The 18,859-nt window shown below is 42.4% G+C and overlaps 1 long non-coding RNA gene across 1 annotated transcript in view; it reads right to left on the minus strand.

Moving 5' to 3' along the window:
* Window positions 1-17,271: 17,271 nt before the first annotated feature.
* The window catches only part of LOC134875654 (uncharacterized), a 3,350-nt gene continuing 1,762 nt past the window's right edge, over window positions 17,272-18,859 (minus strand). The window contains exon 3 of the long non-coding RNA XR_010167254.1: window positions 17,272-18,859. This exon is cut by the window's right edge and continues 990 nt beyond it. This is a non-coding gene — a long non-coding RNA (uncharacterized LOC134875654).

Below are 18,859 nucleotides of genomic sequence, written 5' to 3' on the forward strand. Positions count from 1 at the left end.
TGGAAGCCCTGTGGGTAAGTTAACAGTTATCAAGTCATCTTTCACAGCTTGGAGCTAACATTCATGAGGAATAACCTGGTGCATGTTATGTGACTGATCTGATGTGTTTTTGTGCCTTTTTCAGGTCAGCAGCTTTCTCTGCTCACACCACCGTCATGTAAGGGTTTTTTTTTTTAATTGTCTGATGTGTTAGCATAGGTTCATGTTTCGCAAATACCATGTATAAGAAGCCCAACTTAAATGAACTGACATTCATATCCACTTTCTTTTCAGATGGGTCAAAACCACTCACACATATAGCCAGTCACTCGACCAGACATGCAGCCAGTCATCAGATGGATACATCTCTGAACTCAGTTCGAGGTACAGTTGCTTTGAATTTTCCATTTACAGTCTGACTACAATTTCCTGAACAAGAAGGCACAAACTAACATTTTCTTTTCAAAACCTTCAGCAATGACTCATGATGGAGAGGAAGGGGCCTCAGCCTCTCAGATTGAGAGAAGTACTTTATACACACTTAAGATGTTCACATAGGAAAGTATATTATGTATAAAAACTCAAATGAATTCCATCACAAATGTCCCCGTAGTCATGGAAGCACACATGGGCTGCCTGATGAGGAGGATTGATAGGAGGATCGATGCTTTGGAGGCTATGGTCGAAGCCCTCATCTCTAGAACACACTCGCCTCAGCCTCTGCTTCAGGCAGAAGATCTTTTGTTGGCACCCTGCAGAACAGTAGACGAGCTAGAGGAGTTGGAAGAGGAGTCTGGCTCAAGACAGGAGGAACAAAATGGTAATTAATTGGCCATAATCCTGTATAAAATAAATTCTCATTATAACCGTACTGATTTGGCTTATAAAATTTGATTGTATAAGCTCTCCACGTTCATTTTCATTGTATAATTATGTTTTTTACAGCAACATTTCCTTGGAACCATTGGAGGTGCAAGTGCGGGGGCAGCCATTCGACGTATTCTATGGCGAGTGGCAACCAACGATGTCCTGGCCCAGTACAGCCTGAGGGGGAGAAGGGCCAAAAAGTCCTTCCAAGACTTAGTGCTGCGCAAGATAATAAGAGGTAAGTGTTTATATATTGTTCACATCAGTTTCATGCCAAGCTTGACTGATGAGATGTAGATGTGTAACTTTTTGACTTCTACCTGTAGCGGCCTGTGTGAAGAACTTCCCTGGCCAGACCGAAGCCGAGGTCGAGGAGTGCATTGGGCACGTGCTCAAGTTTGCTCCACACAGACGGTAAATTAAACTTCGGTCTCTATTTTCTCAGTTGGTGAATGTTCAAAATAATTAAATAAACTGGAAATCTTTGAATCACTTGTGGTGATCAGAAATGTCTGGGTTGGTAGTAGGGTTTTTTTTGTGAACTTATGTCCATTCTTCTTGTGTTTCAACTTTGTTTCTTATTCTTTTTAGGTCAGCAAGACTGAAGATGACGGATCGGGTATTCTCAGGTAGTTGTTGTATAATAATATATAATGTATAATGTATATTAGTTGTTATATGCAACCAAAACCTAACCAAAAAATAACATGCTACAAACATTACAACGTCAGGGGAACGCTGAGGGAACCAACATGTAACCGACAAGGTTAAGGGACCATTAGGGGAACGCTGAGGGAACCAACATGTATCCGACAAGGTTAAAGGAACGTTAGGGGAACGCTGAGGGAACCAACATGTATCCGACAAGGTTAAAGGAACGTTAGGGGAACGCTGAGGGAACCAACATGTATCCGACAAGGTTAAGGGACCGTTAGGGGAACGCTGAGGGAACCAACATGTATCCGTGAAGGTTAAAGGAACGTTAGGGGAACGCTGAGGGAACCAACATGTATCCGAAGAGGTTAAAGGAACGTTAGGGGAACGCTGAGGGAACCAACATGTATCCGACAAGGTTGGGGAATTTAGGAGAACGTTAGGGGAACCAAACATGTAACCAACAGCTAACGTTTAGAGAACGTAAAAAAAGTTTGCCGCTGCGACCAAGTGGCAACCGAAACCTAAACCAAAAGTAACGTTCAGGGAACCAAACTGGAGGCAAAGGCTTACGTAACTAGAACGTTCTGGGAACGAAAAAGGGACTAGTAGGGAAACACAACGGAAACCATGGGACACTAAAAAGTGACGCACACAGCTGGGACCGGAGCGCTTGGTGATGTTCAGGATAATAATGTTGGACAACTGTCTCTGTTGGAAGAGTTAGTCTGTTTCATAACTGTAAGTTTTTGTCTGTATATTTGAAATGACTAGGTTAGCTACTTTAGCTAGTTAGCTTTCAGCAGATCTGCAATAACATCAGAGGGAATCAGGTGATCACATTGTTCAAATAAGACAATAAAACTTATATTTAAGGTAAGTTTCCAGTGACAGTGACAGATTAGGGATAATAAATATGACCAACGTTTTAATTCCCAAGCGTCACCAAGCGCTCTATTCCCAGCTGTGTGCAACACTTTTTTACTGTCCCCTGGTTTCTGTTGTTTTTTGAGCTTCCTGCAGCATTTTGTTTATGCAGCACTTTTAGTAAACGCTGTGCATGTTTTGTCAAGGCTCTCTAATGGAAGTGTTTCAAGCCGTTGTTACGCGGTTGTCACCTTACATTCCAGCTAAGAACTGCATTCAGTATTTTCATGAATCATATTTCCCATGTTGGAGTACCTCTGATGTTTGTATGCAATATATAAATCATGGCCTGATGTTACCGGAGCCTTAAGATGTGTCGACATCTTATAACAGCTACTATATATAGAGGAGATGGCTGATCTCTTTGCCGATTACAGACCCTGCCCACTCCCATAGAAAATAGAATAGTGTGTGTTTCCAACGTTAAGCTAACCTGTTGCAGCTGGATCTGCCTCAGTGTTTTATGGATAGGAGAAGGGGGGCAGAATAAACATAATCCCTGAGCCTCCTGTTGAAGTCAGAGAGCACAAAGCTTTGTTTCTCTGCTGCCACAAAACCACGAGTCCCATTTTGTGTGCATAGAACATGATTTCTACACAAAGTTGGATATAAATGCTGCATGTAAGCTCCGTTGTGCTTAAGTGTACAATATTCCAGCAGATGCCCATTTTAACAAAGTCTCATTGCTTCCAACCAAATAAAAGAAATGATTCACAGAAGAATTATCACAATAAACTATATTTAGTTTGTACTCCCGCAGGGCGGAAACATGACATGCTTTAAAGCTTAAAACAAGTGTAGCTAATTAGCCAATTAAACAGAATATACTTGTATTCTCCAAAGTTGCTGTGAAACGCATTTGCAATCAGCAACAGTATTTCATTTTATTATTGCAATATTTTAAACGCGGTCGCATGACTCCCATCACCACGGCTAAGCTAAAGGCGGCTTATGTTCAGAGAGATAACGTTTATATCTCATTTAGACACTTGTTATCAGTTTTTATGACACATTGAAGCTTCAGACATTCACCAGTGGGGTAATAACTGTCATATTTTATGTTGTGGATTTTTTTTTTTTATTGTCTTCAGCTGATGTTAACCACAGAGGCTGTGTCTGGTGCTGAGTGAAGGATGCTGAGTCATGGATCCTGAGTTGTGGATCCTGAGTCGTGTCTGTGCCGGTTGCTGTGGTCCGGCCTGATGCTCACCTTACTACTTCTTTGATGGCTGTCACAGGTTTGTTGGCATCCACCTAGATTCCTTGTCTTCTTATTTATAGACACATGCATTTTCCAGCATCTGGACTACCTATGTTGTAAATGTATTATCTTTTTAATTTACACACAACATCTGTCCGTCCTGGGGGAGGGATCCCTCCTCTGTTGCTTTTCCCAAGGTTTCTTCCATTTTCCCCCATTACAGTTTTTTACAATTGCTTAAACACAATTTTGGAAACCATCCTGGTTTATCAAAATACTTAACACAATTCACAAAACCACACACCCAAACTGCAAAATACCTCATATATGCTGCAAAATGAAGCACTGCAACCAAAACTACATATACCATTATGAAAATCAAACCTTTGCACCAAATTGATATTACCAGATTTTTGTCTCACCAACTACACACTGTTGGGCAAAATGTAAAGCACTAACCTCTTTAGTAAGCTTTGCCATAATACTAAAATAGTTCAAATTGTTGAAAATTCTTCAGATTGTTCACATGCACAGAAATATTTGTAGATACACACACATGCTGCTGTTAATTTTATTTTTCAACAAAAAAGTCAATGCAAAATATGCACAGCAGATACATTGGAGTGAACAAAAATATGCTAACAAAAAACAGTAAACTGAAAAAGAAAATTACAGAAAAAATGTGCAGAAAAAAAATATATAAAAAAAAGAGGCGAGAAAAATACTGTAATTAGGCAGCATCTTGCCGCATATCTGGATCTGGCCACAACGCCTCGTCCACATCCCAGGCAATATCTTCCCTTGCCAGACATCGAAAGAAGAAGCGCCTTGAGTGCCTTATCCATCCCTGAATCGCACCCAGCATCAATTTCATCACATGCCTCTTCCATAGCCTGCAAAAGAGGCATGCACACAAAGGGCTGCCGGTCGTAAACCTTCCACCGCCATGCTGAAAAGAACTCTTCTATGGGGTTCAAAAATGGTGAGTATGGTGGGAGGTATTGCACGACAAATGGTGGGTGGTCAACAAACCAGGTTTGGACTGGGGCTGCACGATGAAAGCTCACGTTGTCCCATACTATAACATACCTGTTTCTTCGATGCTCTGCATCATTCATACGCTCTGGTGGTATGAGAATATTGTGGAGTCTGTCCAGAAATGTGAGACAATGGGCTGTGTAGTATGGTCCAAGGTTGGCATGACGGTGGAGGACACCATGCGTATTGGAGATGGCAGTGCACATTGTGATGTTCCCACCACGTTGGCCAGGAACATCTATAATGGCTCTGTGGCCAATGACGTTCCTTCACCTTCTTCTGGTCTTTGCTAAGTTGAACCCAGCCTCATCTACAAAGATGAACTCATGCGGGATTGCACGAGCATCCCTTTCCAGAACTCCCTAGAAACAAAGAACAAACATCAGTCAACTTGGTGTTATCAGTACACTGGGAAACCATGTTGCATGTAGTGTACTGTAGTCAATATTGTACTCACATCCACATATGCTCTTCTGAGCTCTTTGTTTCTTTGAGAGTTTCTCTCAAAAGGCACCTTATAAAGTTGTTTCATACTGATTTGGTTTCGTTCGAGAACGCGAGCCAATGTGGACAAACTGACTTGTTGAATGTTGTTGAATACGGTGTTGTCTTGGATGATGTGACTTTGAATATCTCTTACAGTAATCTGATTTCATTACTTTCCAAAACCAAGTTTACAATGGCAGCTTCCTGTACCCCGGTGAACATTAGGCCCCTTCCTCCACCCTGGTTGCTTCTCTCAGTCCTTTAGAAAAACAAAAAAAACTAAAACATAGGGCACTGCAGCCTGAAGATATTTCCCCCACAGTAGAGTAAATGATACAGGAAACGTGTACAGTAAGTGTATGAGCTCAAGTTGGGCTGCACTCTGTCCAGCCTCTCGCATTGTCAGCCCATGGTTGATGACATGATCAACTCAGGTTGCTTTGATTTCATTTGAAAGTTGTTGTCTTTGGCCATGAACTCCTCTACCAGCTCTACCCCTACCTCTCACTCTTCCTCCTCCTCTCATTCTCCCCCTTCCTCTTCCTCTCTCTGCAACGTTTTCCATTGTTGTTGTAAAACAAAGATGCTCACCTGTGGTGCTTTTATAGTGCTTACTTCCTGATTGAAGTGCTAACAATTAAGCATTGAGGTGTTTGGCCAGGTGGCACATCTTTTGGCCAATTAGCTCATGAAGTGTTATTTTGAATGGCAGTGTTTTGATATGGCAAACATGTGACTTTGTGTCAGATTGTTGTGTCTTATGCAGAGAACCGTGTTCAGTGCATTCATTTTGGATTGCAAAATGTGTGTAAAGCAGAAAATGTGTTTAGAGTTTTGGAGACTTGAGAAGAGGTTTTGCTCTCTGTGTGTCAGTTTAAATAATTGTGCTATGCATGTCATTTTAGTGTCTTAGCAACTGTAAAAAACTGTAACTGGGTTTTTTTGGGGGGGAGTTTTTCCTTGTCCAATTTGAGGTTCTAAGGACAAAGGGTGTCCTATTCGGGTTCTGTACAAAATGTAAATTCCACTGAGACAAATGTAAAATGTGTGATATTTGGTTATATAAATAAACTTTGATTGATTGAGATCTTGTTTTCTTAAAACACGTTCAAAAACCATTGACTTTAAGACGTGGGAACTGGCGGTGATAAGATGCTGACGCTGACGTTTTTTGAGTCATTCCTGCACATTCCTGTGTCATATCATGTCCAGGGCTGTCACAGATCTTCCATACATGGTTATCAATGCCATTTAAAAAAAAAAATATATTTGTTTTAAAATCAATCAAATTCCTTTTGCTAATCTTTAAGTGTAAACATAACAAACCCATAATGTAATATTCTGAATGTAATTCACAGTGTACAGTAAACATCCATATTCAAACACACCGCCTGCCTGACGGGTCGGGTATGTTTGATAAGCTGAAGGGAGAGGACAGTGAGAGCACTTGGGGAGTGGATCTGCTCAAAGCCTCTTTATCTCATAATCTTTATAGAGTAGCTCTTGTGTGAGGGTTTTGGCCCGAGAGGCAGACTTCACAGTGCCCTGCTCCTCTGTTCCTCTCTATTATAGCATAACATCACCATGCATGGGCACAGGCTACTGACAGCAACATAACACTTCACCCATACTGATGCCAAGGCTGATAACAAGAGGCAAATACCATTCATATACGCACACTCCAAAAGGAAGTTTTGATTCCTCACTGTTAATGTTTAGGGCCGGCTCAGCCTTGTAGTCAAAAACATAGTCGAGACCATCCCATCCCTCCATGTTTCCTCATCTGCCTGTCCCATCATCCAATCACAGTTATCCTTCAGTCCTGTTCAATGTCTGCAGCCCCCCCCACCCTCGGGGTCAGCGCTGAATCCATCTCTCTGACGAGGACTTCCGTCAGCCAATAGCTGGAGGCTGCTCCGCTTATTACCACACAGACATTATTCATTCATAGACTTCTCCCAGGGAAGTGGGGAGCCAAGAGTCTGGATGAGTTCTGTTAGGAGAGGCAGTGCAAACCATATAAACATGTTTATTACACGGCCTGGTTGAATACTTGATTCTGATTGGTCGTTTTGGACATTTCAGAAGTTATTGATACCAGTGAGCACCAACTCTGCCTCGTTCCTTTCATTTTCTTGGAGGATCTACAGAACACAATGAGATTACACCAAATAATCTTGTCTTTTCAAATAGAAATCAAAATCAGGTCATTCAGTGCCAATAAAATCTGATCAGAGTGGAAGTGACACTTTTCATCATGTGTATTTGCTCAGTATGAACACAGTTTTTTTTCCATAACTTGCTGAAATGATTGGACCTTTCAGAGCTTTTTCTGAAACTGAAGGAAGTGCTGTTCATTAATCCTGAAGCTAGTGTCTTCTAGCTACAGTCACACACCAATATGAAACCCCTAACAGTGCTAGTGTTATTTCACCTTTCTTCTAAAATGATTTCAGCAGTTTTTCTTTTCCCTCTTGTGTTTCAAAGTCTAGATTTAGCTTGAGTGTTGTTTTAAATATTTATTTCAGGTATGGAATTTAGACAAAGGAGGTATGATGTGAAGTGGATATTTTACCCCATGATACTCCCCGCTCACTTAGAAATTGTTCATGGTTATCCTGTCAGTCTAGAGCTGCTAAACTATCTTTGGTTCTGACCAATTCCAGACGGAATCGGCAGATCATTAGCTGACTATACTGTATGTTTATAGGAACCAAGATCTTATGTATGTTACATTTAAGCACATCACTAGAGAACTTTTCCAGTGACATTTTAGTCTGCAAACCTTCTTTTTATCAACTTTATTTCCACAGGTTAGTGAAACAGGAGCTACAGTATGCTATTCCTCAGAGGCCCCAAAAAGACTTAATTTCAACTGCAATTAGTTTTTCTTTCATAAAAATGTTCCTCTATACATATATTTATGTATTGACAAAATAAACACTAGACAGTAGAAATAATTGTTTAGCTTTATCCAGTGCCATCCATCGATAATGCATTGTACCTGATGAAATAAAGGGTGATTAAGAGGTGTAAGGCCCTGCTAACGGTCAGCTGAAGCTGCAATCACGGGTCAGGGCCTTAGGGTATGTGGAGTGACATTGTAAAGGAGAGGATTAGACATGATGAGACAAAAGTGATAAAGGCCCCACAGCCAGGAGCAATGAGAAGAGAAGTGAGATAAACAGGACAGGTGAAGCTCCGGGCAGCCACATCCCAACCCTGTACCAGATGAGAGGAGACCATAAGAAAATGTGTGTGGTGTGTGTGTGTGTGTGTGTCATTCACGAGCCTGTCTTTGTGTTTGTCTTGCAGGAATGTCATGGAGGTGGAGATGGTTACAGAATAAGCACATAGGCCTTATGAGGTGAGTGTGTATCATTAGATTTCAGACAAGGACTTTGTTAAGGTGTTGCCTCTCTGTCTGTTGTTTAATGATGCTAATTTGTCAATAAAATGTAGAATGAATAATAAACTAGCCTTAGGCTACAGTGGCTAATTCCTGCTACCCGTGAACTCTTCATATCTTACACTGCACTGTAACTTCGATTTATGTTTTTTATACCTGTGATATTCATGTTTTATGTTATAGCTTCAGGGAAATTTAAAGGTACAGGTAATACATTTTGGTTTCAAGACCTTAGTTCGCAGAGGAATCCTAAAAAGTCCTAGAAAGACAAAGTAAACTTAACTAATGTGAAAGAGGAATAGCTTCAGGGAAACTCAAAAGTACCATGGGATCAGGTTGGAGCAAAAAGACTAGCAGTAAAACAGAACAGGTTGTTTTTTCTGGAGAGGACAGAAGTCAGGTCTGACAATACCTCTGGAAACTGAGAAGATGAAGTGGAATTATAGTAGAGATTCATCTGTCACACTGCATTGTAACTTTTATTCATGTATATTACACCTGTCATGTTTATTTTATTATCTTTGCTTTTTAATTACCGGTTTTAAATGCCTTTTTATAATGTGTTTCTGCTGCGCTATTCCTTAATGTTCCTCATGTCTTTCATTTTTGTAAAGCACTTTGAATTACCTTGTGTTGAAAGGTGCTATATAAATAAACTTGCCTTGCCCTTACAATCTCAGCCGAGCGTCTACAAACTTCCATAATTATGAAACGTAGCTGGATCGCAGACCAGGCATGTGCCTCTTTGAAATTTCTGGTTTTGCAGCCTCTCCAAATCACTATTGATGATTGGCTCATTTCCTCTTTGCCTCTTGAAAACACACTGGCACTCAGAGAGCAGACTTATTTTTAAAGACGAGAGGACAAATAGAGAGCCTGTCGCGATGAGTTCACATAAGCCATGATTGCACATCAAGCCTGGGGCAGAAAATACCACCTTCCAATCTTCCTATCTCCCTGATTCTGACGCCCATTGCTTGACTTATCTTTTACTCTGCCTTCCTTTGGATCTCAACTACACACCTGTAAAGGTTTGCGACTGCATGTCGTTGAAGGGATTTTAGCCTTTGCAGAACATGTACATGCACAAATACCTATATAATACGCTACAGGGAAAGGGAAAACCCCCAAAGAGCATCTAAGGGTCCTCTTTAAGTCCATGTTGAGGACAGATTAAGCTCTTTCAGTACTACAGGTCGAACAACACACAATTAGTGTAATCGTTTCAGTCAAACAGAAACACTGAACAATATGATTTTATGAGTACATTTGCCCGCAGAGGACGCAGCTTACTATCTCCAGGTGTCTGTCCTCATATAACCTGAATCGTTCCAGTAGCTTCCTCAGAATGACTCTCCTGTCAGTGCTCACTCCTTCCTGCTGGACAGAAACCTTCCAGCCACAGCAGGCAGTGATTTAGGGAGCTAGGAGTGGCAGGAATGAAATGTGTGCAGGGCTCACGGTTTGTGAGTGCAGTAATAAATGATTGGAGCCGTTCTCTGCAATGCTTGAGACATTTAATCAGCCCTCTGATTTATAGTTCCTCATCGCTGCTGCAGCCGCGCGTAATGCTCATTTTTATTCCAGCCTCTGCTACCTACGAATTTGCTACTGTTTCTAGTCTGAGTACAAACAAACTCACTTTCCCCTCACCACCCACACACTAAAACACACACACACACACGAGGTGCTGATTGTGACTCCCTCATCGCTATTCTGCACCGCACATCTTCTGATGATCAATCAGAGGGACTCAGGGTTGTGTTCTGTGGATTCTGTATGAGTTACTCAGCAAATATGTGCTTTCCAACATTGCCAATGTTCTTTCTCTCTCTCTAACACACACACACACACACACACTGGCTGCCACCACCTTGTCTTGGCAGGAGCGGGAATTACTGTCATGGTTAATGGGCTCACAGGACAAGAGGCTACTTTTGGACCACTTTGTATTATTCATCTGAATGCCTGTAAGAGGGGTTCATCATAATTCAGGCCGTATGTGTGTGTGTGTGTGTGTGTGTGTGTGTGTGTTTGTGTGTGTGTGTGTGTGTGTGTGTGTGCGTGTGTGCAATTGACTGTCCATCATAGCAGCATGTTAAAGCTCTTCACGGTGCTTTCTGAGTCGGCCCCATAAACAGCACCACAAAATGCTGCTCTCAGCTCCCTGTCACGCTGCAAGCGAGGAGGGAGGGGAGGAGAGGGGGGGGTTTAAAAATGAACAAGGATCTCTAGTTTGAGTCCTTTGATGAACCCTTTTTGATAGCGAAGAGCTTCCTGAAAATACCTGAACCTTAGCAGGAGTGGACAGGTGTAGAGCTAACACAACACAACACAACAGTAGAGTCATCGCGCTGCACAGGGTGACATTTTCAGAGCCCCTCACCCCCGCAAATGACACTCTACACACTGTTTGATGCTAAAACACCCAGCATGCATCACACCATGTCACTCAGGTAACCATCTGCCTGTTGTATTCTTGTAAAAACAGGTCGCTAATGGTGTGTGTTGTTTTAGTGAGTGTACAGGTGCACTACATGCTCTGGCATTCTACACACAAACAAATAAAATGTCACATTTGCGTCATCTTATTATGTCAACCAGTTTCACAAATGAGGTAAGTAAATGTGAAAAGAGTAGGGAAAAAAGATCATTGCTTCTTGTTTTCTCTGAGATCCTGTCAGGGAAGGACATGACTGAAATTGCACGCAGCTTGATGTTGTATTACGCTAATAAGTAAAACAAGTACATGAATATGTCAACCTAATTATTTTATTTTGCCGGTGTTGTATACAGTGGTGGAATGTAAAGAACTACATTAACTCAGGTTTGGTACTTTATTACAATTTTAAAATCGTTTACCTGAGTATTTTCATTTTATGACACTTTATACTGCCACTCCACTACTTACTGGAGTACTTTTTAATCCACTACATTTATTGGAAAGCATCGGAACCAGCACCTTATCGTGGTGGAGAGGTTTGTGTGCCCCGATGTACCTGGGGGCTGTGTTGTCTGGAACCTTGTGTTCCTGGTAGGGTCTCCCATGGCAAATTGGTCTCAGGTAAGGGGCCAGACTAAGATTGGTTCAAAAAGACCTCATGAAAACCACTCTTGGAAGCGAGGATAACCGGCCCGGAGGAAGCCCGGGGTCCCCTTCTGGAGCCAGGCCCAGAAGGAGGACTCGTCAGCGATCGCCTGGTAGCCGGGCTTGACACCAAGCCCTGCCGGGCACAGCCCGAAAAAGCAACGTGGGCAACACCTCCGCTTCTCCGTCCTGCGGGCCCACCACCTACGGGAAACAACGATGGGGTCAGGTGCGCTGCCAGAAGGGTGGCAGTGAAAGCAGAGGGTCTCGACGGACCAGACTCAGGCGACAGAAGCTGGCTTTGGGGACTGTGGAACATCACCTCTCTGGGGGGGAAGGAGCCGGAGCTTGTGCGGGAGGTGGAGCGTTACCAGTTGGATCTGGTGGGGCTCACCTCTACGCACAGCGTCGGCTCTGGAACCTTACTTCTGGATAGGGGTTGGACTCTATTCTTCTCCGGAGTTGCCCAAGGTGTGAGGCGCCGAGTGGGTGTGGGGATACTCACAAGCCCCCGGTTGAGTGCCGCTTTGTTGGAGTTTACCCCAGTGGACGAGAGGGTCGCCTCCCTACGCCTGCGGGTCATGGGGGGGAAAACTCTTGACTGTTGTGTGTGCCTATGCACCATACAGCAGTTCAAAGTATTCGGCCTTCTTGGAGACCCTGAAAGAAGTCCTGTATGGGGCTCCTGAAGGGGACTCCTTAGTCTTGCTGGGAGACTTCAACGCACACGTGGGCAATGATGGAGACACTTGGAGGGGCGTGATTGGGAGGAACGGCCCCCTTGATCTGAACCGGAGTGGTGGTTTGTTACTGGACTTCTGTGCTAGTCATGGATTGGCCATAACAAACACCATGTTCGAACATAAGGATGCTCATAAATGTACATGGTACCAGAGCACCGTAGGCAGAAGGTCCATGATCGATTTTGTTATCGTATCATCGGACCTGAGGCCGCATGTTTTGGACACTCGGGTGAAGAGAGGGGCGGAGCTGTCAACTGATCACCATCTGGTGGTGAGTTGGGTCGAGTGGCGGGGGAAGCCTCTGGACAGACCTGGTAAGCCCAAACGTGTTGTGTGGGTGAACTGGGAACGTCTGGAGGAGTCCCATGTCCAGGAGGCCTTCAACTCACACCTCCGGCGGAGCTTTTCAGGCATCCCTGTGGAGACTGGGGACATTGAACCAGAGTGGGTGGTGTTCAAAGCCTCTATTGCCGAAGCTGCGGCAGGGAGCTGTGGTCTCAAGGTTTTAGGTGCCTCAAGGGGCGGTAACCCTCGAACCTCCTGGTGGACACCGGTGGTCAGGGAAGCCGTCCGATTGAAGAAGGAGGCCTTCCGGGATATGTTATCCCTGGGTTCGGCTGATATATTGATGTGCACACAACAGATGTATTACTTACATTTTTTAAAGTTTTGCCTTAAAGAACAATAATTAAACAGTTAAAACACATTAAAACAGAAATGTGCACAGAGCTGCAAGAACAGGAAAATAAAAATTTGAATTTGTCCTCAAAGCCAAACCGTGGCATTTGGCTCTCACTGGGTAGAAGGTCTTATGTGCCTCAAGGGGCGGTAACCCTCGAACCCGCTGGCGGAGACCAGTGATCAGGGAAGCCGTCCAACTGAAGAAGGAGGCCTTCCGGGATATGTTATCCCTGGGTTCTCCTGACGCAGTTGCAAGGTATCGACAGGCCCGAAGGGCAGCAGCCTCAGCCGTGACCGAGGCAAAGCAGCGGGTGTGGGAGAAGTTCGGAGAAGCCATGGAGAAGGACTTTCGGTCGGCATCAAAGTTGTTCTGGAAAACCGTCCGACACCTCAGGAGGGGGAAGAAGGGTACCATCCAAGCTGTGTACAGTAAGGATGGGGCACTGTTGACTTCAACTGATAGTGTGTTAGGGCGGTGGAAGGAACACTTTGAGGAACTCCTGAATCCGACAACTCCGCCCTCTATGTTAGAGGCGGAGCTGGAGTATGAAGGGGGATCAATTCCAATCTCACGGGGGGAAGTCACTGAGGTAGTTAAACAGCTCCACAGTGGCAAAGCCCCGGGGGTGGATGAGATCCGCCCAGAAATGCTGAAGGCTCTGGGTGTTGAGGGACTGTCATGGTTGACACGTCTCATCAACATTGCGTGGAAGTCAGAAACAGTACCGAAGGAGTGGCAAACCGGGGTGGTGGTTCCTCTCTTTAAAAAGGGGGATCAGAGGGTGTGTGCCAATTACAGAGGCATCACATTACTCAGCCTCCCCGGGAAAGTTTACTCTAAGGTGCTGGAAAGGAGGGTCCGGCCGATTGTTGGACATCAGATTGAGGAGGAAAAATGCGGTTTCCGTCCTGGTCGTGAATCACCCAGTCAGAGCTGGTTGATGTGGCCAGGGAAAGAGAAGTTTGGGGCTCTCTGCTGGAGCTGTTACCTCTGCGACCCTGACGGAAAAGCGGGAGAAGATGGATGGAGCGATGGATGGAATTAGGAGTTAATATACTGCAACAAAGTAACTAAAACAAGATCAGCAAACAAGCTGAATAATAATCCAGTCATTTAATGATTCTGAAGAAAGGTTTGATTGCAGGACTCGAAGTATTTTTACAATTTAGTATCCCTATTTTCACTTGAGTTAAAGAGTTGGGTACTTCTTTTACCACTGGTTGTGTATTTGGTATGAATGAGTCCTCTGTTTGGTTATTATACATGTGAGCCCATTCTGGTGGTGTTAGTACAGTAGATATACTCATACTTAAGTACAATTTTGAGATACTGGTACTTTATTCTGGTATCTCCATTTTACATTACTTTGTACTTTTACTACATGTATTTAATCCCTTCAGTTATTTACAGATCTGGATTAATGATGGTAAATATAATCAGCCCTTAAATCAGACTTTAGTTCACCTGCAGTAAATCCAGCAGCTACCCTGCAGTATACAAAGCCATTCAAACTAGCTGCACCTTTACCAGCTCTGAGAACACTTTAATGATCAATAATTATAAAACATATCAGAGATATTATTCTGAAATGGACCAATCAAACAATGACTACTTTTACTGTCGCTACTTTAAGTACATTTAGATGAGAGTACTTTCTACTTTCACTGGAGGAACATTTTGAATACTTTTACTGTGACAGAGTATTCCTACACTCTGGTACTTTTACTTTACTCAAGTACAAGATCTGAGTACTTCTACTTTTACTCAAGTACAAGTTCTGAGTACTTCTACTTTACTCAAGTACAACATCTGAGTGTTTTCCCACCGCTGACCCAGTACCTGGCAGTACATTTGAAGACAAGAGAAAGGCACACAATTGTTTTGGCAACTTCAAATCAGTTTCTCTCCAGAGATGCAATATGTTTTCTATGAATGGTTTCCCTGCTTGTGTGTAACCCCCCCTTCAGTGGGTTACATTGAGCCTTATTTTGCAGCACAGACAAAGCCCTAAAAAACCCTTCCTGTGCATGTTGCTCTTACCTTTGAAATACTCATTATCTTTGTCGGTGTGACATCAATCACTTCCAGCTCAGCACGGGCAAGCCCCAGGACCGGGGTGGACTAAAGGCAGAGTAGGAAGAGGCATCCATCACCATCTGAGGGGAGGAAGTGAACAGCGAATGACAGGCTGGAAAAAGCTCATAAGGAATGGCTCACCATGTCATCGAAAATAAAGACAACCTGCACTGGGTCTACATCAGACCTGCACTTATACTTGCAACTGCAACTATGTTTACATTTATTCATTTTGGGGGGGGAATTGTTTTTTTGTATTGATCCCTCGAGCGAAATCCAGGTGTTTTAGCAGCAAAAGTCAAAGGATAGAAACACAGAATAGTACAGGTAAGAGTTCACACATGGAAGAGATGTAAAACACTTTTTTTTTAAAATGTATACCATTTGAATAATTATGACTATCTTGAAAATATGCAATTCCAGGTCCATGTTGGTACATACAGTGCATCGGTTTTATTACACAGACCCCCGCTCACTAACTGCAGTGCCCTCTTAAAAGTTCCCAAATCTGTTTCTGAAATACAAGACTTTAAGGTTACATTTCACAACCCTTTAATACCCCATAACATACACTTCACACACTAAAACATTTTCCCCCACACATTTTATGTCATGATTATAGGGTTTTGTCGAATTTTATTTTGAAATGCATCTTCCTCCTTGTGTCTTGTCTGGTGTTACTTCCTGCGTTTCCCTCCTGTGTCTGATTGTCTCATTGTGATCACCTGTTGCCCCTGTGTTTTTCCTCCTCTCCCCAGCTGTGTCTTGTCCTGTGATTACAATTATGTGTCTTGCTTTCCCTTGTGCTCCCTGTCAGTTCGTCGTCGCTTATCCCATGGTTTGTTCCACTATGTCACAGCGTTTTTCCCAAGAGTTTGTTCTTGTTGTCATGCCGTCTTCATGTTTGTCTCTGCCGGTTTTGTCCTGATCCCTTCCTGTGCTCCCCGGTTTATTAATATAAAGTTCATTGTTGTTTTTCTTTATGATCGGCTTTTTGAATTAAAGATTGCTTTTTGTTGAAACCTTTTGATTGTATTTTTTACTGCACTCCTATTTTCCCCAACCCTGACATATTACTCATATTTTCTTCATTCAGATGTTTGAGACTTCTTATTGACAATGTAGATTGTGTTGTGAAGGATTATCCCCTCAGGCCAGGTGCCACTTACACACTGCATGGAAAATCACCTCAGACATAATCTGACTCACAGATCAGCAACCAGCACCATGTTAGCCCCCACAACCCCTCAAGTCCCACAGTCAGTGTTACAGCTCTCTTCCTGTCTGTCTTCAGAAAACGGAGGAGGCCTCACAGCTGAATCATCACACATAGCAGAAACTACTCCCTTCTTTCAGATGTTGTGCTGCCTGTAGAACGATGATGCGTGGATACTGACGTCCAGTGAGCTTACATCTTTAGAACATGAGCATAACAGCCGCCTGATGTATCCTATTTTTGTCAATCTGTTCAGTTCTTGATGAGAGTGATGTTGAAGACAAACCAGGGGTGTCCAAACTAAGGGCTGAGGGCCAACTGCAGCCCGAGGTCCATTATAATTGGCCCGCAGCAAATTCAAGAAGTATATGGCCCAATTACATCTGAGACGTGTGCTTTTCTTCTTTGTTGTTCTTAAAGATATATGAAAACATCCGGTCATTACAGTGTTCATTTGTTAAAAAGCCCTCTTATCAAATTATTTAGATAAATTACATTTGAAAACATTTTCACATAAACATGCTAGCCTAGTCTAGTGGTGTTAAGTAACTAGGTAGATATTTTGCTACTTTTAAATTCTACTCCACTTCAATTAAGAGGTTAATGGTGTACTTTTACTCCACTACTGTTGATAAAAAAGCCCATAACCAGCTTGAAATTCACCCTTTCCTATTCTTCTTATAAGGGATGAGCTGCCAACACTTTTTGTAACAAAATAAATGAAACCCTATGGAGAGCTGTGATATAGGCTATTTTATTCTTAAAGCATATTCAATTAGCAAGAATAATTGAACTACATTTGATTGAAACGTATAACTTAACCTATGAGGCAATATACCTATCGTAGTGAGTGGCCCAGCCCTTTCCTGTATGTGGCGATCAGTGAAAAATGGAAGACGAGTGTGTTTGATTATCTTAATTTATTTCCTCCAAATTGCAAGTGCATGGATAGAATAATAACAGGTTCTGACCATTTTTAAGGCCTTATATAGGTACAATATTAAAAGTGATGCAGCTGAAATCAAACTGGATCAGCATGGTCCGAAGTAACAGGTAAACAAGTCGATTCCCAACATTCATTCATATTCATATAACGAGCACAGTAAATCCTTACGGCATTATTTTACTCGGTGTTACGTTGGACTCTCTGCCATCATGGTTCCTGATCCGTTCAATCTTAAATCTTCTGAATGTGTCTTCCACTTCCTCGGTGTCCTTCAGGGATTTCTTGAGATTCCACGACTCACTCTTTGTGTTTATATGACTGCTATTCCTCACCTATTCACTAGATGTAAATTAGGCCGTAAACAGTAATATAAACATTAATACAGTATTAATGTAACTTAATGAGGATCAGAATTAGGTTTATTACCAAGTAGGCTTACATATATGAGGAATATATATAAGGATGCATTCATAAACATAAGGAATTAAGTTTGAAAAAAGGAACAAGTAAATAAATGATAAGTCAAAAGATATTTAAAAAAAACCTAAAAAATAAATGTTAACAAATTCAAAATATATAAAAAAGTAAGTACAATAAGAATATGGTATCTACTCTGCCTATTGTTCAATGATCATATTTTAAATGTTTATAATTATATTATAATCATAATTGTATTATTGTGTATTCAATAGCGATACTTTATAGACATAGGCGTCATTTTACTGGGGATTAGAATCATTTGTTAAACATGTTCTGAAAATAGCTAGCCAAATTTTTTTATTGAGAAATGATTATTTGCACAAGAGAACATGTACAATCTGGAGGAGCATATATAGTTACTGCACTCTCGTTGTCAAGAAAGTATTGTGTGCGTGTGTGTGTGTGTGTGTGTGTATGTACAGTGGGGTAAAAAAGTATTTAGTCAGCCACCAATTGTACAAGTTCTCCCATTTAAAAAGATGAGAGAGGCCTGTCTGATTTTTAAAGAATTTCTTTTCAAATTATTGTGGAAAATAAGTATTTGGTCAATAACAAAAGTTAATCTCAATACTTTGTTATATACCCTTTGTTGGCAATGACAGAGGTCAAACGTTTTCTGTAAGTCTTCACAAGGTTTCCACACACTGTTGCTGGTATTTGGGCCCATTCCTCCATGCAGATCTCCTCTAAAGCAGTGATGTTTTGGGGCTGTCGCTGGGCAACACGGACTTTCAACTCCCTCCAAAGATTTTCTATGGGCTTGAGATCTGGAGACTGGCTAGGCCACTCCAGGACCTTGAAATGCTTCTTACGAAGCCACTCCTTCGTTGCCCTGGCAGTGTGTTTGGGATCATTGTCATGCTGAAAGACCCAGCCACCCTTCATCTTTAGTGCCCTTGCTGATGGAAGGAGGTTTTCACTCAAAATCTCACGATACATGGCCCCATTCATTCTTTCCTTTACACGGATCAGTCGTCCTGGTCCCTTTGCAGAAAAGCAGCCCCAAAGCATGATGTTTCCACCCCCATGCTTCACAGTAGGTATGGTGTTCTTTGGATGCAACTCTG

Source organism: Eleginops maclovinus, chromosome 2 (genome assembly GCF_036324505.1).
Source record: "Eleginops maclovinus isolate JMC-PN-2008 ecotype Puerto Natales chromosome 2, JC_Emac_rtc_rv5, whole genome shotgun sequence".
NCBI lineage: Eukaryota > Metazoa > Chordata > Actinopteri > Perciformes > Eleginopidae > Eleginops > Eleginops maclovinus.